Source organism: Symphalangus syndactylus, chromosome 20, assembly GCF_028878055.3.
Source record: "Symphalangus syndactylus isolate Jambi chromosome 20, NHGRI_mSymSyn1-v2.1_pri, whole genome shotgun sequence".
NCBI lineage: Eukaryota > Metazoa > Chordata > Mammalia > Primates > Hylobatidae > Symphalangus > Symphalangus syndactylus.
Window position 1 is genome coordinate 21,019,276 of NC_072442.2, and position 21,869 is coordinate 21,041,144.

General features: G+C 44.3%; 1 protein-coding gene and 1 long non-coding RNA gene across 3 annotated transcripts in view; one reads left to right on the top strand and one right to left on the bottom strand.

The window, feature by feature from the left end:
* ASIC2 (acid sensing ion channel subunit 2) overlaps positions 1-21,869 on the bottom strand; it is a 1,112,670-nt gene that overhangs the window by 521,922 nt on the left and 568,879 nt on the right. The window lies entirely within an intron of this gene.
* The window catches only part of LOC129470000 (uncharacterized), an 81,320-nt gene that overhangs the window by 42,779 nt on the left and 16,672 nt on the right, over positions 1-21,869 (top strand). Inside the window, exon 3 of the long non-coding RNA XR_010118023.1 lies at positions 5,963-6,056. This is a non-coding gene — a long non-coding RNA (uncharacterized lncRNA). The remainder of the gene's footprint in view (positions 1-5,962; positions 6,057-21,869) is intronic.

Below are 21,869 nucleotides of genomic sequence, written 5' to 3' on the forward strand. Positions count from 1 at the left end.
CCCTACCCTGGAGTGGCAGAGGCCCTGCTGGAATTGGACTCCTTCAAGGAAACACCAACTCAATGCAGAGGAAGCACTGCATATAATCTGAAGGGTAGGGGTCTTCTCTGGGGCCAGTGAAGGTGTTGCTAAGAGGGTGGGTTGAGATAGCACTAAGCTGACATGTGAACAGGTGGTAACTGAATATGTGGTTTATTTTGGGCTTTAGAACAATGAGTCATACTCATAATAACCAATTGAGTGTTTCTTGCCTCAGAGCTTCCAGAGACCCCAAGACAACAGGTGTCACAACTTAAATAAAGGGGTAAGACTTGCAAAGAGAGGTAGAATAAACAGCTTTATGTCTCATAACCTCTTCAGCTCTGATAAAGGATATTGTTTGGGAGGCAGATCCTTTATTATTGCTACTATTATTCTTATTATTTTGAGATAGGGGGTCTCTCTATGATGCCTGGGCTTGCCTTGACTCCCGGGCTTGAGCAATCCTCCCCCCTCAGCCTCCCCAAGTAGCTGGGACTACAGGCATGAGCCACTGTGCGCAGCTGAGAAAGCTCCTTTAATACCAGATAACCTTTATTGAGTTCTTTCCACGTGCCAGGCATGGTACTATGTGCTTTCCATCTTTAACCCAATTCATTCTCATAATATTCAATTATGTGGTAGTAGATATTATTATTATTATTATACCTATTTTGGTGATGGAGAAGCTTAGGCTAAGAGAGATAAAATAACTTATTCTAATGTCTCACACATACTAATGAGGCTTAAATGACTGTATGAAGCACTTTGTAAAGCAGAAGGACCCAGCAAAGAACTTTTATTGTTCTGCACGAGGCAGGTAGACGTGAATCTGAGTCCTTCGTTTTTTTCCCTGCAGTTGAATTCTCTTCCCAGGTGCAATTCAAGCACCCAGAAACAGCAGAACTGCTTAGGATCAATAAATTGGGTGGCAGTGCTGTTAGGCAGTAAACTCAGGGGAGAATTACACAGGGCAGCCATGAAGACCCAATTCTTTAATGCCTGGGGAAACACTTTGCAAATTGGAAGGTGATGTTTTTAACTGCCTTGGATGGTTTCCTGTGAGTGAAATTGTTCTGTTTGGAAGGTGGCTTTAGTTGGAGACAGTGTTATTTGATTGTATTGAATTCAGTTTGAGTCTACACAAATATGACACAGAGTCTCTGTCCTGAGTGGGTTTGAAGTTTAAGTGGGGGAAGGGAGAGAGATAGTAATGGAGTTATACTATTTCAGCATCACTGCTTATATGCATGTGTGTGTATGTGTGTGTGTGTGTGCACGTGTGCACGTGTGGTGGATGGGAATCAATTGAAGGGAGTGACCGTGGAAGGGCTATTGTAAAATAAATGAATCTCTACTATGTCAATAAGATAGGCTTAGGGGAAGGGGTATTTCAAGACGTGGGAGGAGCACATGCAAGGATCCAAAAGGGCCTGGGGTAGCCAGTTCAAAGACCATCAACCTAGGTACCAAGCCCTGCTAGTGTCTGTGGCTAGGATCATTTTCAAGTAGTTCTTCTGTCTTCAGTGCTTTTTGCAGAAGGAGTTGACAGGCAAGGGAGGTGGGTCTGAAAGGAAGGAATGGCCAACCTGGCTTCAAAAGAAGCACCACCAGAGGGTACATACAGTCCTCACCACCAGGGAGGATCTATGCCTGAGGCTGGCTGGGGACTGAGCTGGGGGAAGTAAGGCTGAGTGATATTTCATATCTTTCCTTACTGAGAAGTGACTCTCGGTGAGACTTTTAAGACTGAAACACATCTGAAATGCACTCCCAGCCATACTAGACCATAAATAAAAGGGAAGGAACCTCTCACGTATCAAGGTGAGGCTGAGGGTTTTAAATAAATTTTTATCCCAGTACTCTCAATGACTCCGCAAGATACCCATCATTATGTCCATTTCTAGGTGATCAGTAAAAAGTGGATTTGAAGATCAAATCCAGATCTGGCTTCAATGTCTATGTCTCAAATGCTCATCCTCTCCATGTCTCTTCCAGGTTTCACAATGGTCAGATGTCTCAGAAAGTTGTGGGCATGGGGGTAACAAAATGGTCCGTGGCTACCTAACCTACTATTCCCTGAGTTATGCCTGGAGTGTCCTCCTAGCTAGGTCCCACTTATGCTTTTGGTCTGCTGCTGATTAAATGAATGGATTTAGAAGGTACTTGTTCTCCAATGTAGATGGAGTAGTCCAAATTCTTGTGAAATAAGGACAATACATGTCCTATTAACAGCTGACACCAAAATATCTTTTTAAGAATGATACTATTTGTTTGGAATATAACACATTCTTGGGGGTGCAAAGTGAGACCCCCAGCAACATGTGTATGAAGATAACTGTTCTTTGAGAGGCAAGGTAAAAATTTGCTTGCTACTCTAGAAAGAGAGGAAATGAGAAGAGGAAAAATAAGAGGTGATGAGGAGAGAGAGATGGTGAAAAGCTGAGAGGTGCAGGATGTGACAGCCCAAACTTTGAGCTCATGAGTTTACCCAACTCATGAAATTCTTGGTCCAAATGACACTGTCATAAACCTATGAAAGGATGGAGCTTATGCTCAGGTTACCATGGAGTAGAAATTGGACCTCAGGTGTAAACATCAGGAACCGAGATAAGGAAGTCTAGGAGGATGTCAGCAGTCAGGAATTCAAAGCAATCATGGAAAGAACTTTGGACTCCCACAGGCCTTGATTTCAGGGTTTGAGCCAGTTTAAGTACATTTTCAAGGGATAGAGGGACTCTAGCTGAGTTCTACCAAATTGAACTTCTAGCACTCTCCAGAGCAAGATGAGATTCAGCTCAGATAAAAGCATTCTATTTTCCAGGACCTTAGAATCCAAGTATATAATGAAGGCTACCAGGAAGGATCTGTTGATCATAGTCCAAGACGCCTCTTGGAAAAGGTACTTATTTGAATATCTTAAAGATGACAGCTGCCCATTCCTGTAATGTGATCCCACAGCAACGTGGACACTGGTTTCCCAGCAGCTTCATCATGAGGTAGACAAGTGTAACGGCTGAGAGTAAAGGTCAGAGCCAGAGATTAAGGGTCTGTGGGTGCATCATGGTGTTACCACCCTCTGGCTATCAACCCACCTTGGACTTCTGCCAAGGGCAGAGGGGACTTAGGGAGAAGAGACAATCTTAAAGAGCAAGTTACACAATGAACTGAGTAACTGGAGCTCCTAGAGGGGCCTAAGGCATAAAGCAGAGATGCCTTGGAGTTTAAGAGCCCTGATAAGATGTGGCATAGCTGCTTCTCCACTCACCTTGGCTTGAGAATGACAGCACGTGGGAAAATCTGAGAGCTGGGATGATGTTACAGTTGATTTCTTTCCTGTCTCTATGACCTTGTAATGCCAAGGAGCCACTGGATGACAATTATTTACTTAAAGCTTAAATACATTTAAATTCAGAAAATTAAGCACAGCTCTCTTCTAGGTGCTTCAGCAAAATTTTAAACTTTTGTGAAGCATAATGAAATAGATTCTGCTAATCTAAAGGTTTGTGGCTGCATCAGACACCCAAGTTTGGTAATAAGTGAGGCCTCTGGAGCTAGAAAGTCACAATCATCTTTGAGGGAAGAACTTTGTGAAATTTGGAGGTATATGTATTAGTGTTTACAGGTAAGCTAGCCAGTGATGACTATGATGATTTTTCTTTCCATCTGCCCTTTAGTTACCTACATAAAAAGAAGCCATTGTTCCCCTCAGCATATTTCCAGTTCCCATATTCCCCTAAGTTATTCCCATAAGCATATCTTAGCAAATTCTGCTAGCAGTAGAACATGTCTTGGTCTGTGAGAGGTGCCTTAAGTGTAAGCACAGGTGAGGGAGGAATGGTGGAAGACTTTCTTGCAATTAGCTCTTCCTGTTCTGTACAAGAGCCCTTCTTGGACAGCTGCTTTTGCAGCATCTGTCTCTTTGTTATCATCATCACATTAGCTAGTATTTATGGAGCATCTTAAGTGGAGCAAGCACTGTGCTGACCACTTTCCAAGAATATTTCCACCTTATTTCCTATAATGTGGTAAATATTCCCACCTTATTCAGTATAAGGTGGCCTTTTTCCTTTTTGGTCTCCATTTTACAAATGTTAAGTAATTTATCTAGTCACTAGCAAGTAAGTGAAAAAACAAGTGGAGTCTCAGGTCTATATTACTCTAAAGTCCCTGCCCTTAATCTCAGAAATTGTTTCCTAGTCACTATCCTCAGAGAAGAAAATCATTGAAATAATTGTATTCATTCATTCATTCATTCATTCATTCAACATCAACTAAATACCTACTATGTGCTAAGTGCAATGTTAACAGTCAAGACTACAAAGATGAACATGGCATGGTCCCTGACTTTAGGAAGCTCATGGTCCAGGCGTGTAAGTAGATGTTATAAAAGAGAGTAATAGGATAATTGCAAGCGTCTCAACAGAGCATTATCGGAATACTAAAGAGGAACCATTTTGCATTGGTGGAAGGAGGAGTGTTAGAGTTGAGAAAGAAGACGAGCCTTAGAATTCTTGAGATTAAAAACTAAAAATGAAACTCAGCTTGTCCAAAACATACTTCTGCAGGGTTTGCCATCTGACTATATGATATCACCAACTATCTCATTTTTCAAGACAAAAAGTCTAAGCATTTTATTTACACATCCCACTCTATTATTCTCCATATCCAACTCATCACTATATTATACTAAATATCCCTCCTAAAAATCTTTTGAAAACATCTACTTATCTCCAGAGGCATAGCTACCATCCTAGCATAATCTATCATCATTATCTCTCACTTGAATCTTGGCAGTAACCTTCCAACTGGTCTTCCCATTTTCACTCTTTCTTTGAGCTTCCTTTTCTCTGCAAAGACTAATCTGTTACTCACTGGGACCATATTTTTTCTAGTAGAAAATTTATATTTATAATATATATTTTAAAGTCTTTACTAAACCCAACTTTTGGGCCTTCTTGGTATCTATTTCTATTTCTAAACCCAACATTTAGGCCTTCTTGGTATCTATTTCTATTAAAGATTTTTTTCTTGCCTGTGTGTAGTGTCCAGCCCCATGGGGTCAGTGGGTTTCTCCCCATGTGCGGAGACGAGAGAGTGTAGAAATAAAGACACAAGATGAAGAGATAAAACAAAAGACAGCTGGGCCCGGGGGGCCACTACGAGTCCGACCCTGTGGGGCTGTACCCTACACTATGGATCAGGGTTTTCTGTTTTTATTCATGTTTAGTAATTTTTGTTGTATCCTGGACATTATGGATGATATGGCATAAATATTCTGGGTTATGTTATCTTCCTCTGAAGAGTGTTCAGTTTTGTTCCAGCAAATTGTTCAGTTTCTGGCTGATGACCTTGAACTTTTAGAGATTTGGTTTTATGCTTTGTTGGTGGAGGAGGAATTCTGTGGTGTTCTTTAATCTCCTCTAACTTCATAGTATTAAAATTTCAAAAATTCCCAGTGAATCTGGTTGAGGATTGTTTTTAGACTTCATTAGAATAGGTCTAGTGTAGTCCTTACTCAAGGACCAAGATCAGCAAACTTTCTCTTGAGGGCCAGATAGTAAACATTTTAGGCTTGTGAACCATATGGTCTCTGTAGCAAATAATCAGCTGTACTACAGCATTAGGAGATATACCTAATGCTAAATGACGAGTTAATGGGTACAGCAAAACAACATGGCACATGGATACATATGTAACAAACCTGCACATTGTGGGCATGTACCCTAAAACCTAAAGTATAATAATAAAAAAAATTTAAAAAAATAAAAAATAAAAATCAGCTCTACTACTGTAACCTGAATGTAAATGAATGGGCAGGATGTGTTCTAACAAAACTTTGCTTATAAACATTGGTAGCTGAACCAAGAGCCATAATTTGTTGACCCTGCCTGAGGACATGATCCTTACTGTTGTTGTTTGTTTTTTTGTTTTGTTTTTTTAGATGGAGTCTGGCTCAATCTCGGCCTAATGCAACCCCTGCCTCCCGGATTCAAGCAATACTCTTGCCTCAGCCTTCCAAGTAGCTGGAACTACAGGTTGTGCACCACCACGCCCGATTAATTTTTGGATTTTTAGTAGAGATGGGGTTTCACCATGTTGGTCAGGCTGGTGTCAAACTCCCGACCTCAAGTGGTCCACTTGCCATGGGCTCCCAAACTGCTCAGATTATAGGCATGAGCCACTGTGCCTGGCTGACATGGTCCTTATTCTTAAGGCATGGCTTTCTGATGTCTTAACTGGATCTCCAGGTGTTAACAAGGCCTCCACACTCTGTCTGAGCAAGAACTCCAGGATCTTCTAGCACTACTTGACTTCTAGTATTTTTGCTCCACTCTCAACCTCATAAAAGCCCTTCCTGGTAAGCTTTTATGCCTTCTCCCTGTGTCTGTGTTGTCCGTGACTCCTACCACAAAGATATCTGGGGCCCCCTTCTTCACAGTTCCCCACTTTATCATGGCCTACCCCACAGATTCCAGTCACTTCGGTAGTCTCAAAATCTGATTCCTGCTTCTGGTCAGTGGGAATGTCATGCTCTATATGGGCTCTGCCTCTCTACATCACAGCTAGAAAATTGTCCCTAAATGAAGAACTGAAAAAAATGAGACCTCACTTCATAATTTTCTTTTCTTTCAAAGGTCATGGTCTTGCCATTGCCATTGCCAGAAAGCAGTTTCCTTATATATTCTGCCTAGTTTTGTAGTTACTTATGGCAGAGGGCTAGCATAGTGCCAGTGTCTCCATTATTGTCAAAAGCAGAGATCCCCACATTCATACCTGCCCTTTTCAATGTATTTTCTACTCTGCAGCCAGAATGATATTTCCGTCTGATCATGTCCAGTGCCCTCTTTAAGATTATTCAATGACCCCTTATTGCTTTGAAGATGACATGTAAGGGACAGTATGGGTTTTTGCCCATCAGTAAATTCCCAACACACAGTGTAGTACCTGCATTATGATAGCTATGTCTATGATATAACTATTTCTGAGTAAGTGAATGAACATGAAATAACATTTTTGGCTGACAGAACAACATAAGCAAAGGCAGGGTAGCATAAAATAGTATGGGGAATAGTGAATTACTTGGTGAAATTCCAACTCAGGATGCTGACTACAAATTACTCAAAGGCCTCATGTGCCGAAAATGTGACAATTGAAGCCCATGTTACTGTACTGCCATTTTTTTTCAATCACCAAAGGCCTTAAACCATTTGCTCAGCATGAAGCTCTTAAGATGAATACAGCTGTCTAGGCAAGGCAAGGAAAGCTTTCTTGGACCTGGGTTGGCTGTGTTCACAGACAGACAGATGGACATGTGCGCAGGCAGAGGGAATCATCAATTTGCTAAAAATAACACCTCAACCAGTTTTTCACAGAAACCCTAGAGGAAGAGAAAACAGATCGATAGCAAGCATACCACTTGTGTAATGTTGACGTCCTCCCTGATCAGAGAAAGTGAAATCACCTTGGAGACCAAGTTCTTTCCCAGACAGTAGAGGAAATGACTAAGGCAACTGCTACTTTGGAACCAAGGGAGGCCCCAAAGGACTTATAAGTTGATTAAATAAATTTGACAGGAAATTTCAGATAAGGAAAACTGGCATTTATGATATCCAGGGAAGGGAAAAACAGGATTTGGGCAGCAATGTATCCAGGACCTTTTTGAAGGAAGATTTTTTTAAGCGTTCAGAGGAAAGCGAGGTGTGGGTCTGTGGTTTGAGGCTCTGGAAAGAACTCAAATGAGGTCAAAAGTTCTCCAAAATGTAGTTTCAAAACTGTGCCCTAGAAAATACTCCCAAGGTGAAAGAAGCAACGAATGTGACAATGGAGGTTAGCAGGAGACAGAAATTCACATTTATTGGGTATCCTCTGGGTGAGGGCAGACTGCTTGGGGCTTTCCATGAGTTAGCTCATGTTATCTTTATAATAACTCCATACGTTAGGATCTATTATTCTCATCTTAGAAGTGAAAAACTGAAGCTTAGGTAAGTTACAGTATCTGACTGAAGTCACACGACTAATACACAGCAGAACTTCAATTCATACCCAGATTTATCTAATTCCAAAGCCCATAGACCTTCCAAAATACCACATAGCCTCCCTGGTGTGCATCCTGTTTTTTTGTGTGCAGTACTAGTTGGCATACTTCTGGGCAGTCTAAATTTTCAGAGGTCAAGCCTTTCTGTTTCCTGGGTCATAGGGTAATGAATGCAGTGTTACAGAGAAAAGGGAGCTTCGTTATGACGAAAAGGGAGATTCTCATATCAGAAATGAGAATGTTAGGACCACTCATTACTGGTAAGAATTCTTTCCACTTCCCCACTCATGAAGGCCAACACTAGAATTTATGGATATATGTATGCATATATGTCATGGCCAAAGGTCAAATTCCAGCTTTATTCTGGAGTCCGGAAGGCATAGGTATAACATCCATGCCCGTGTGCTTGGCTTGACACGCTTGAGTTTTAAAAATCAATTAAAGAGAGGCTTTGATCTAGCCTAGAACTGACAGCACTGGAAGGTGCTCTCTAAGCTTAGTTTCTTGCTATGCAATGCAACATTTACAAATTCATTCCCACCTGTAGCAAGGCAACCCCACTTTACATTTGTGAAGGGTCTTCAGGAAGGCAAATAATTTGCTTCAGTGATAGAAACAGAAGACTAAACAGACACAAAACACAGAAACTATTGTTTGTGGACTCTCCTTCCACTGTCTGCATCATTTAGGGTGCTGCAATTTGTAGAACACCATCCATCTTCTCATACGCTTTGGTGTTTTTATTCAGACAGCCACAGGGGGTGTGAGCTAGAACATATGCTGGTGTGAGTTTGGATGTGTGTATTGAGAGAAGAGCAGGCAGGAGCCTGGAAAAAAATATGTGCAAATGTGGCAAGGAGCAGAAAGCCCAGCGGGAATTGCTGGTTTCCTAGCAATCAATGACCAATTTCCCTTTGGGGCTATTCCCAGAAGTGCAGATCACTTCAAAAATAGATGCGTGTCTTAGTTCAGTGACTGACGTTTTTCTACCAAGGACTGTGTGCACAAGGATCCCTCTAGTGAGATCTTAAGATCTTGGATTTGAGTATTCACATTCCTAAGACTCCTCTTCGAAGTTCCCTCCTCACTTCCCAGACTTCTCGGGTTTTATCTCAGGATAGCTGTTCCAATCCGGAGTGATGAAAGGATTTCTTGCAGGGAATCAGTCAGTGGCAGTTGTTGTTCTCAGGACAGTCAGAACCATCCTCCAAGACTCAGCTCAAAGGCCGCTTCCTTTGTGAAACCCTCTTCAACCTGTCTGGGCCAAATGCCCCTTTCACCTTTCTCTGCACTTTCAAATTTGACATTTTCTTATAACACATTTTTTTTTTTTTCTAAATGGCTGTTTTTATGCAGGGGCTATCTTTCCCAATACAGTAGAAGCTTCTTGGTTCCATCTGATTTATCTCTGTCGCTTTCTGGTGCCAAGCACAGACCTAGTGTAAACTAGGTGCTTAGGAATGCTTGTTAAATGATTGAACAAATATACACAGCCTCAGAGATTTCTTATGTGCCTTCAAGTTGCCATTGCCATTCCTAATCATCAGCCTTGTATTCCCAGATTGGAGAAAAGCAGAAGAATCACTGTCTAGGACTGATGGATGTCATTGCTGCATCAGTGTAGGACGTGACATGCTACCTGTCCTGGAGGACCACCACCAGGAGACAGCATGTCACACTCTTGTGCATTGGAGTGAGTCTTGCCTGATAAGGGAAGTCACTCTTGGCACCTGTCACTTGGGAAAAAGGAGCATCTCAGACCAGAGCTGGCATGTGATAGGCTTGGGGGCTTCCTACAGGAATGGGACTCTAAGGCTTAGCCTCCAGAGGGTTGAAATGTGAGGCAGCTCCTGGATAAGATGGCACCAACTACTTGGAGTGGACCCAGCAGCTAGCTAGGAGGTAGGGGTATCAAGCAAGGGGCTGGATGGGTGGCTCCCTCTGATGACATGTGGATCCCACACTCGGACCACAGGATAAACTGGGCCTGCGTGTCACCCTCTTGATTCATTTTCTGCACTCCCTTAGTATTTAGGCAACTTCCCTGCATACCGTAGCCAGTTGCAGCTGCTCCAAAGGAGAACCACAGGATTCATGGGCTTAGGCCAGTGGGATCTAGGAGGAGCTGTTGCAGGGAGATTGCTCAAGGGAATGGGAACTCTTGGGCCAAAGGAACCATGATGGCACAGCCAGCCACCCGTCAAACTGGGGAAGCTTCCCTCTAAAGCTTAAATCTCCAGAGTTTTGCTACTTAAAATGATGAGGCTTTCTGCTCAGACCTTCTGATAAGTGGGAAGACAGTGATACTTCAGTTAGCACAGGACAAGAAAGGAAATGACATTTGCACAGTATGTGTCCTGTACCAGACACTTTACATGTCTGCTAATCCAATCTGCCCAGCAGCCTAATGATGTAGATATTATTTTTCCTGTGTTACGGTGGATGAAACTGAAGCCTAGAAAGAAGTGACTGCTCACAGGATAAACTGGGAATTAAATCCAGGCTTCCTTGTTCCCAATCCTGGCTCCTTCTGATTCTTGCATTTGAGGCATCTGTAAAAATGTATAGCTCTACCTCCTCCTGCTCCCCATCCCCAGCCCACCACTGGAGCATTTTTCACTAAATGCTGAAGGTACTCTTGGCCTTTACCTATTTCTTATTTTTCTAAGCTGCATGGCCCCAGGTCTGCTCCTTGGTGATTCCACCTGAAACTTCTGGAGTGCATCAGGCTGAATGAGAAAAAGCATTCAGCCAGATCCACTCTTGTAGCCACTGCTCCCAGTTAAAGAACCAGTGAGGGGCCAGACTGGAAATGATCTCAGAGACCATCTAGTAGAACCCCATAGGTTTTAATATGGTGAATCCAAGGCCACATGGGGAGTGACTTGTCCAAGGCCATCTGTATGTAGCAAAGGAGATGGGTGGGATGCTAGAACCAGGTTACCCCTGGCCACCTGCCTTATTTCTTGGATGCTTTGACTAGCAGGAATCTAGGGCCTCCTTTCACTATTGCCATTTGGAGAGCCAAGTCTGCATTTCACTACAGACATGCACCTCTAACTCTGGTACTTGAATGTTTCTTACGAGATTAGATGGCTAAAGTAGAAATCAGGGCCATAGTCTTGACACTGGAACCAGGAGCTCCCTGCAGGAAGTCACATATTCCTGTGGTGGGAGGAGCACCGTGGCAGCCCCCCTGAGGAGGTGAGGCTGAGCTGATGCCCTGCGCAGTCTTGCACGGCTGAGATGAACCAGATAAAGGTGCATTGCTCCAAGACACACAGACACACTGCCTTGTCTCTGTCTGTCTTCATCTCTCGTTTTAAAGCCTGCATCCCTATCTCCAAGTCAGCAATCCAATTAGTGGAGATTTTTAAAGAAAACCTCAATATTGAAAAACAGAAGTCTCAGTTAAGGAGGCCTGCCCTGACTTGTTAATCCACCAGTCAGTTTGCAGTGGATCAGGTTGAAGTTGGCTTTCCCCACCACCTCCAGTAGTGCTGATTTAAGGGGATCAAGCCCTTAATCCCAGAGATTAGGATCTTTGCCAGCAGCACCAGCACAGTCCCTGGGTCAGTGGAAAGTCACAGAAAGTACAAAACTCTGTTTGGGTTTCCTGAGTTAATTATCCTTTTTATTTGTTGTCTTTCTGCAAATAGGAATATCCAAAGGTTGCAGAGGCTATCCATGCCCCTGAGGAGCAGTGTAATGGCACTGCCTGCCATGCACACCTCGAAGTGCCAGCAAGCCACCCCTAGCCTGTTGGGAGCAAGCCCCCCAAAATCTGGCCATAAACTGGCCCCCAAACTGGCCATAAACAGAATCTCTGCAGCACTGTAACGTGTTCATAATGGCCCTAACACCCACGCTGGAAGGTTGTGGGTTGATGGGAATGAGGGCAAGGAATACCTGGCCCGCTCAGGACGGAAAACCGCTTGAACACATTCTTAAGCCACAAACAATAGCATGAGCGATCTGTGCCTTAAGGACATGTTCCTGCTGCAGTTAACTAGCCCAAACTATTCCTTTAATTTGGCCCATCCTTTCGTTTCCTGTAAGTGATACTTTTAGTTAATTTAACATCTATAGAAACAATGCTAATGACTGGTTTGCTGTTAATAAATACATGGGTAAATCTCTGTTCAGGGATCTCAGCTCTGAAGGCTGTGAGACCCCTAATTTCCCACTTCACACCTCTATGTTTCTGTGTGTGTGTGTCTTTAATTCCTCTAGCACTGCTGGGTTAGGGTCTCCGTGACCGAGCTGGTCTCAGCACTAGCCTGTGTCCCTGGCTTGCCCTTCCCTCCAACTCTGTCCTGCAGGATCTCCCTCTCTCGTTAATAACAACTAGCTTTTCCATATGAGCCATCCAACTCTGTAGGCTGGGAACTTCTACCTTCATTGCCTTCTTTGGGTTTTGACGGTTATAGGAGTCAGAGCAGATATTCAAATTCCCATTTTACAGGTGAGCAAGTTGAGGTTCTGGGAGGACATAATAGCTAGTAGGTGGCAGGGCTGGGACTTGAAAGCAGAACTTCTGCCTCCATATCTGTGCACTTCTTTGTACACAGCACCACCTCTGCAGTCCCTGTACCATGATTTTCTTTGTGCTTTGCTCTCTGTTTTCCAGAACAGTCCTTAGAGGTGAAGTGGATACTTCATCTGCCTTACCACTGCCCATGCACGTCCTCATCTTCCCTACCAAGAGAACCCAGAACTGGTTCAGAGATCCAGGCCTCCCACCTCAGGTGACTCCACCCTCAGACTGATCTGAGGATAATCCCATTCCCCTCAACAATGGGAAGGGCCATGTGAACCAATTCTGGCCAATGAGAGAGGGAAAAGAGTCTGTTAGGAAACTTAGGGAAAACCTCTCCTCTCTTCTAAGAGACTCGTAAGAGGAGAGCTTCTCTTCCTCCTCTGGACACTGCCCTGTCTGTGTGTAGCACTCATGACTGCTGAAGACATCTAGGTAACAGCCTGAAGGTGAAACCAGCACTGAGGTTTCCTGATTCCTGGGCGGAGAGCAGACTGGAGCCTGAACCCTGACGGCATTGTGAGTGTTGACTGACACACCTGGGGCTATCTAACTCTGAACTTCCTGTGTTGTGAACTCAGGAGTGTTCTTACTGCATATGCCTGTTAGAATGTGGCTTCTCCTCTTGTAGCTGGGAGCACACTTCCTGGCTGGGATCAGCCTGCAGGTGCGCTAAGCCCTCCTCACTCAGCTCTCCCTTCCCTTATGTCTTTCTCTGTCACTCTGCCTCTGTCCTTTTGTCAGGAGGGCTTACACATGAAGGGGAACTTGAAGTACAGAATAGATGGGAGTTCTGCCTAGCTCAGGACAAATACTTGGAATAATTGAGATAATTGCATTTTGTTTGTTTGGTTGGTTTTAGTGTTAAGATTCCCTGTGTTGGCCATATTACAGCCTTGGGAATGGTAGATCCTTTTATTTTTCCTATAAAGAAGCCACCCCTTCCACAGTCCCTGCTGGGCCCTTTCCTCTAACCAAGGCTCAGCTGATTGAACCAGGCAGGAACACCCAACTCCAGAGAGAACGATCTGGGCTGCCAGCTGTCCATACATTGTGGCTGCTGTTAACAGAAAAGATGAGTAGGCAACTACAAATTTGTCATCTGAAGACTTTGAACTAAGGGCAAAAAACATATGATTAGCCAGTGGAGGGACAGACATACACAGACCTGGGAGGGCATGGGCAGCTGGGTGTGCTATAGTATATGCCCCCTTACAGCAGAACAGTCATAGAAGGTTTGCAGTGCTCCTGAGCCACCTGGAACTCCAAAGTTCTTTCAGCTCCGGGCAGAGTAATCTCTATCTCCAGGATTCCCTTTGCCACCCACTCCTTGTGATAATCTCCCATGATTTAAGATGTCTTCTCCCTGCAGCTAGACACCCATTCCCTGGCATGACATACAGGGCCCTCCATGATCTTCCCTGCCTGTATCCCCTGCTCTCTCAACTTGCTCCCCTTAACTGCGTTGCCTCCACTCCTCTACACATGCCAAGTCCTTCCGTATCTTCCTGCCTTGGTTTATGCTATTCCCTCTGCTTGGAATGTCCTTGCTCTTTGTCCCCTGGTGAGATGATGTTCATCTTTCAGAACCCAGCTCCTGCAGCTCTGTGATTCTTTCAAGTAGATATGAATATTCCTTTCCTTGTTTTTCTCTTGCATGTATTCATTCAAAATTTATGTATTTAGTGCCTACCATATGTGCTGTTATGACTATGAAACAAGGCTGGAGGAGGAAAGAGGGGCAGGATTGGGGTGGCTGTGGTGGCTGCTTTAGTGAGGGCCATTGGGGAAGTGTCTCTGAGTTGAGATCTGAAAGCGGTGAGAGAGTGGCCTTATGAAGGTCTGGGAGAAGACCTTAATTTCTAGCAGAGGGAACACCAAAGGTGAAAGCCCCAGGGTGAGAACAATTCCGGAAAGGAAGACGGCAAGCGTAGCTGGAGTGTAGAGAGTGAAGGTGAGTCAGAAAATGGGCAGGGATGAAATTATACAGAGGTTGATAGCCTCACTGGGCCACTGCAAAGAATGTGAATTTGGTCTAAGCGTGAAGGGAAATTCCAGGGAAGGGTATGAGAGGAGCAAGTGCCAGGAACTGATTTGCATTTTAGAAAGGTTCATTTGGCTGCTGGACAGTGGGAAAGGAAGAGTAAAAACAGTATTCCAGGCAGGATGGTGTCTCTGGCGGGAGAAGAGTGGCAGTCCTGGGGACTCCTGTGGAGGGAGAGCCAATAGGACTTGTGGACAGGCTGGTCGTGGAAAGGGAGGGCGAGGGATAGAGTGGAATTGAATCTCAGATTGAGGCCTCAGCAATTGGGTACATGGAGGCACCTTTTACTGAGATGGGAACAAGTCGGGGAGTGAGTTTGGGGGTAGAGGTCAAGAGCTGGGTTAGGACCTAGCACTTGTCAACCATACTGCAAGACTTAGCTACAAGTCCCAGACTCCTTGAGGGGAGATTCCATGCAGTTTTTTTGGTCTCTCTCCCCCATTCTACATAGCACAAGTCTTCAGAAAAGAAGATACTTAGTCCATTGTTGATGAAGGCTTTGATTTCCACAATGTCCTTATTACTGAAAAATTGCAAATGGTACATGGATATCCTTCTTTTCATTACCTTACTTGGTCACCACCAAGCCATTTTGTTTTTATTTTTGATTACTGTTCAAGTGGCAGTAACATCATCCCTCAGTCACAAGTCAATCTGACCTCCCTCCATATCTATGCTCTCCTTTGGTCCTCTCACAGTCAAACATGACCCAAATGGGTGCCAGGGGAGCCCTCCAGTTAGAGACTTATGCTGGCAGGTGCTCCATTAGCATACCTTGGTTCAGGAAGATGTGATAGCTTGTTCCCACTGGGTTATGTCAAATTGGCCAATCAATCACCAACCATATACTGAGCACCTTGGATAATAAGCCCTTACCTTCACCTTGCACTTTATAGCTTACAAAAAGCATTTTTATATATCCACTCATTGGACTTGTGCAACCAACCTCTGAAATGATGAGGCAAGGTCTCTGGATATTAAATTCCCTATTTCACTTCAACTTCCACATCTTGCAACTAAGGGTCTTAACTAAGACTGTTCCCTCTGCCTGGTGTGTTCTTGTGCCTCTTGTTAGCCTGGGAAACTTCCAGAAATGGTACCTTCCAGAATCATCTTAAGTGTGAAATGACACCATTCCTGACCCTCAAGCAGAGTTAATCATTCATCCCTTCCCCCTCTGTGTTACATGAGGCTATAGGGATATATCTGCCTTTTTATTTATTACCCTATAGATATACATAAAATATATAATACATATATACATACCTATCTAATAGATAATATTCTTTTTGAGGGGAAGGAATGTATTTCATTCACTTCAGAATCTCAATGCTTGATATATTCCTTTACATATAGTTAGCAATCAATAAATCAATGGCCATGTGGGTGTTTTTACAGCTTAAGGTCATATTGTGGAGAACTGTATATATTTTGCTAAGGGATATGGAACTCAGCCTGTAGGCATAAAATAGTCAATGGGAGCTTGATTTATGTCATGAAAGGAAGATGGCAGGCTCATTTCATAGAATTTATTTCCCTGAAAATTGATGAGTTTTGATTTATGTCTTCCCTTGAAGGTCAGGTTATGGACTGTTCAACTCACTTTGCCTTTCTCTCTAACAAGGGTTTCATGAGAATAAGATGGTGGAGACAGTGTCAGTTATACACAGCCTGTTTGTCTCACCCAGGAAGTTTCATTTCAACACATCAAATTTTCACTGAGCATCTACTGTGTGCCTGGCACTGTGGTCAATGCTGTGATAATAAGGCAAGGTGGTTGGGGCGCCCTTTGCAAAAGCCCTGGAGGTGGGGCCTGCAAGGCATGTAGAATGGTGACATGTCTGAGGCACCTGTCGTGTAGTCTTCATTCCATGCTGTTGTGACCTGTTCCCAGGGACTTGCAGCTCAAGTGTATCTGTGCTTCACTGGAAGAGTTGAAAGAGCTGGAGACTGTCTGTGATCAATAAGCCCCTGTCACTCTCAGGACACCTCCCTGAACCATTTCACCAGCACTCACGTGAGCCTGCAATAATGGGCTGATGGGATGGGCCCACAGGGAGTGAGGCAGTGGAGGGCAGCAGCACTGATGGATGTAAGTGTCAGAACGGCCCACTAGAAGACTTAATTGACTTCCTCAGGCTCTTTCTTCTGCACTTATTCACCCATCCATCCATCCATCTATCCATCAGTCAATCCATCCATGCACCCATCCAGCTATTCATTCTTTCATTCACTCATTCATATTTTTAGCTTAAAGCACAGGTCTGCCTCTTCTTTTTGGTGCATATTCATCCGTCCGTCTATCCATCTATCCATCCATCCATCCATCCATCCATCCATCCATCCATGTATCCATAATTCATCCATGAACCCTTAATTCATTTTTAAAGCACATATTTCCTTGCTCAAAAACCCTGAGTGGCTGTCATGTGTCACACGTTAGAAGCAAAGTTGCCTGTCTTAGCCTTCCCAATGAGCCTATATTTCCCAATCATATCTCTATGAATCTTCCCTTAGCTCACTTTCCCCTGGGGCGAGCTGGATTTTTTCTCCTCTCCTTTTCTCCCGCCCTTTTTCTCCTTTCCTCTGTGCCCTCCCCATCACTCCTCTCCACTTCTTGTTTGTTGCAGTCCAACTCTTCATTCACTTAAGTCTTCACTCCCTCGTGTGACTCTCCCCTTTGCTCTTGCACTAGCTGTCTCCTGGGTGATCTAACCCTTCTCTGAACTCCTAAAGCTGTCAGCATCTGACTCACTCTTTGGGTGTTTTGACTTTTGTGTCCTTAAATTTATTTTTATAAATGTGGTCTTTCTCCTCCAAGAATCCTGCCTTTCTTCAGTCCTAGTAAAGACTATTGCCTTTGACTCTGTCCCACCTAGCCTTGAGCCCGTCAGGACTCTGAGAAATCAGGAATGAGTCTTGATACTTCAAGCCTTGTGCTCCTGGCTCCTGGCCTGAGTCCTGGGCACCTGTGAAGCTCTGCTCTGAAGCCTCTATTCTCAGACCACTGTACTTACAGGAAGGGTGCATGTTAGGCTCACCTAGAAGCCTGTTTGGTTTTAATACTTGTGTCATTCTCCTGAACCCCAGCACTGGGATGCAACCTGTCCCCTTACCCCAAATTTGATGAGCATTTTCTGTGAACTGACTAGTCCCAGAGAACCATGTCACTGCTGTGTGTGTGTCTTTGAGTGTTACCATTTTAGTTACTTCTTGCTGTGTAACCATTTCAAAACCTACTGTTTCTCGTGATTCTGTGAGTTGGTTGGGTGGTTCTTCTGCTGGTCTTCCCTAAGTTCATTAAGTGACTACCATCAATGTAGGAACACCCTAGATAGCCTTGTCCACATGTCTGGGGTGAGGTGACTGGAATGGCCGGGATGACTGGGCCTCTCTCTCTCTCTCCATGTGGCATCTCATCCTCAAGGAGGCAAGGCTAGGCTTCTCAGAATGTGGCAGCCTGGGATTTCCAGGAGTATAAACGCAAAAGCTTCACAGAGGGCTCAGCTCTGGAACTCACCCAACATCTCTTCCACCACATTCTGTTGGTCAAAGCAAGTCACAAGGCCAGCCCAGGTTCAAGAGTTGGAGAAAGAGATTTCACTCTTTTGATGGGAGGAGATCTAAAATATCGGGCCCAGCTTTTTCAATTCCCCACCTCATCTACCCCGTTCCATTCACCAAACTGATCTCCGCCAGAGGCGTACACCATTCCAGATTAGGCCCAAGTTCTCCACTTTAGAGAAGACATATAACACCCTGGGCTATGACCTCAGGAGCCCTCTTTTTACCTCACTAGATCATCTCGACTATCCTATACACTCTGTGAGGCAGGGGCTGTGTCTAGACCCTGGCAACTGTCTACACACCATCCTGTCGCATATTTTTCAGAGCAGTTATTACTACCTAAACTCAACTTCTTGTTTTGTTCACTTGTGCATTGCCTGTTTTCAACCAAAGCAACAGTTTTCTAGAGGAACTTTGTTTTGTTCACTGATTAATCACAGTACCCAGAAGTATACTTAGCACAGAGTAGGTACTCAGTAAAAATTTTTTGAATGAGTGAAATCTCCCCAAAGACTGTGATCCAGCCTCAAACCCATTGACAACCCCTCTCCCAGCTCCTGTCACTGGCAGATGCCCAGAAACATCTGTTATTTGGACAATTTATTCATTTATTACACATAGTGTGAAATGCTATGAAGGCTGTGGACAGCCTCTTTACTCCCATTTGATAAATGTTTCCAAGAGTCTTCTGTATGCCCTGAGAGTGTTCTGCTCCTTGGAAGTATATAATTTGTTTGATAAGACAAAACTTGAACATCTGGAAAGACAAGAGGATGTTGTCTGTTTCATTCAAATTCCTTCAAAGCACTTCATCTCGCCATTTGCATGTGTGCTGGGTGCACATTTTTTAAAAAGAGCAAAAACTCTGCCACCACTATGAGCACTCATCAAGGGGTTTACCAGCAATCCCTCAAGACCTCAGGCTCTTGTTCAGATGGGGTTGTTCACTGAGGTGAAATTCCAGGTGACAGGAGATATTATATTTTTGGCATTTTCTCTGGCAGAAGATGAAGACTGTGCTCTACCTGTTCCTTCTCTGAAGCTAGAAGATCTGGTGTTTCGAGTTTGCCCCAGCCAACTGACCACATTGAGTGATGTGCTTAGTTTACCCTGAATACCAAGAGATGGGTGGGATTGCTGTGCATATATATTAGCAGGATTTTGGCTGGAGGCCACTTGTGACCTCTATTGAATGTAACTTCCTCACTCAGGATTTGATATGGAACCACTCACTCCTGTTGGCTCAGTGCCCAGAAGGCCTCAGAGAGAGCCCACAAGATCAACCAGACAGACCCTGGCTTTCCAAATAAAGAAACGCCCCCCACCACCCCAGGGTAGGGGTCTTTGTGGGTCCTGCCTACACCCTCCTAGGACTGCTTTCAGGGGCTCAGAAAATTAGCAGTGATGTCCACGGCCACCACCTGAGCAGCGTATGCTTCCATACGAGGCCGGGTTATGGCAAAGCTGTGATTTGTCCTTGGAATCTAGGCCACATCCCCAACACCCATAGGCTTTTCCCCAAGCATGGCAAGGAAAGGGGGACTCAGGGAACCCACTGCCCTTACCACACCCCAACCCTTGGTCATAAGTAGGGGAGTTCTGAAACTGAAGGTGGTGAGCTCCCGCCTCCAGACTGAAGTGATGATAGAAATCAGCATCTCTTTATCTTCAGATCAAATCTTATGACACCAGGCCCAGCCGCTTACCTGAATCAAGGCTGAGTCAGTGTGAGTAAACAGGACCAATGATCACTCCCAAGTAGAACACTAAGCCACCCTTAGGAGATCTGCACTAAGTGATGGGCGCTGTCCATTGTACCTGCTTTGTGCCTTCCCCTGCTCCATAGCCTGGCCTGGCTGGAAGCACACAGCTGTCATCTCTGGGAACATTCCATTTCCTGCCCTCCTCCTGCCTTCAACCGTGCACACTGCCTGTGACCTCATCTCCTCTATCCTCAGGGACTGTCACAACCATCTGCCTATTGTATTTTGGAGTTAACTATGAAATGACCAAGGATCCTAAATCTTAGTTCTTCCTAAAAGATAGATATGCTTTTATAGTGTGAAACTATGGTCTTTCCAAAACACACAGGTGCCAATCTTCAGAGGGGCCACAGTGTCATTATGAAGGTGAAATATGGGCTTCATGGCACACGTTTACCTGGATAAGCCAGGTTCACATAAGGAATCCAGAATAAGATGGACTGAAGATTCCCTCAGGACTCCTTTCTCAGATTTCCTGCTCCAACCTGTGTTAAAGGGGGCCACTAGACCATTTAGATTACCCTGCTATTTTCTTTGTCATTTAACTTTATTTATAAGTATATAAAATATAGAAAATAATACAGAGAAAAATAAAACAAATACCCACCACCCATCTCAGGAAATGAAACATTATAAATACAACAGAAGGCCTCTGTGTGACTCTCCTAGATCCAACTCCCCATCTACCTTCCCTCCTCAGAGATAACCACCACCTGCAACGAATATTCCCAAGCTAGATCTTATGCTTCCAGTACACGTGGGAAAGCAAACATCAGCTTGGTCAACAGTTTTGCTTTCCTGCTTTAAATCTTGTTTTTTTGTTTTGTTTTGTTTTTTCAAGACAGAGTCTTGCTCTGTCACCCAGCCCGGAGAGCAGTGTCATGATCTTGGCTCACTGCAACCTCTGGCTCCCAGGTTCAAGCGATTCTCAGCCTCCTGAGTAGCTGGGACTACAGGCGCACACCACCACGCCCAGCTAGTTTTTGTATTTTTAATAGAGACAGGGTTTCACCACGTTGGCCAGGCTGGTCTCGAACTCCTGACCTCAGGTGGTCCACCTGCCTCGACCTCCCAAAGTGCTAGAATTACCAACATGAGCCAACACACCCAGCCTGCCTGCTTTAAATCTTTATCTAAGCAAAAGTACTATCTTCAGGATCCACTCTAACTTTTTCTTCCCTCAACATCAAGTTTCTGGTATTCAGCCACGTTGATACAGGCTGCTTACTCATTTGACCATCTCCTTTTCTTTTGGTGGACTGTCAGGGTGTTTCTAATCTCTCACTACCAGAGTGCCGCTCACTTCTTCTGCACAGGGAAAAGGAGCTCTCTAAGGTGGTTCTGTTCATTTAGGTGTATCTTTGACTTAACTAATACCGAATTGCTTTTCAAAGTGTTTGTATCTGCATTAGCATAAGAGTTACCATTGCTCTACCATCAGTCAGTACTTGGCATTCTTAGATTTTTTCCTTTCTGTTCCTTGGATGGTGGGAAAATGGCCTTTGCTCTCGCTTTAATTTGCATTCCCCTGATGATCCACCAGGCAGGGTGTATTTCGTGCCTATTGACCATTTCTGCTTCCGCTTCTTTATCTTACCTGTCCATAGCCTTGTCCATTTTACTATTGAGTTGTTGATCCTTTTCTTATTGATTTATAGCAGGGTTTCTCAGCAGTAGCACTATCAACATTTTAGACTGGATAATCCCTTGTTTTGGCAGGGGTTGGGTAGGGGTGCTGTGCTGTGATTGAAGGATCTTACTAGCATCCCTGGCCTCTACTCACTACATGACAGTAGCAAATTCTCCTCTCCCACCACAGCTGTGACCAAAAAAAAAAAAAAAAAAATGTTTCCAGGCATTGCCAAAAGTCCCCTGGGGAGTAAAACTGCCCTCAGTTGAGAG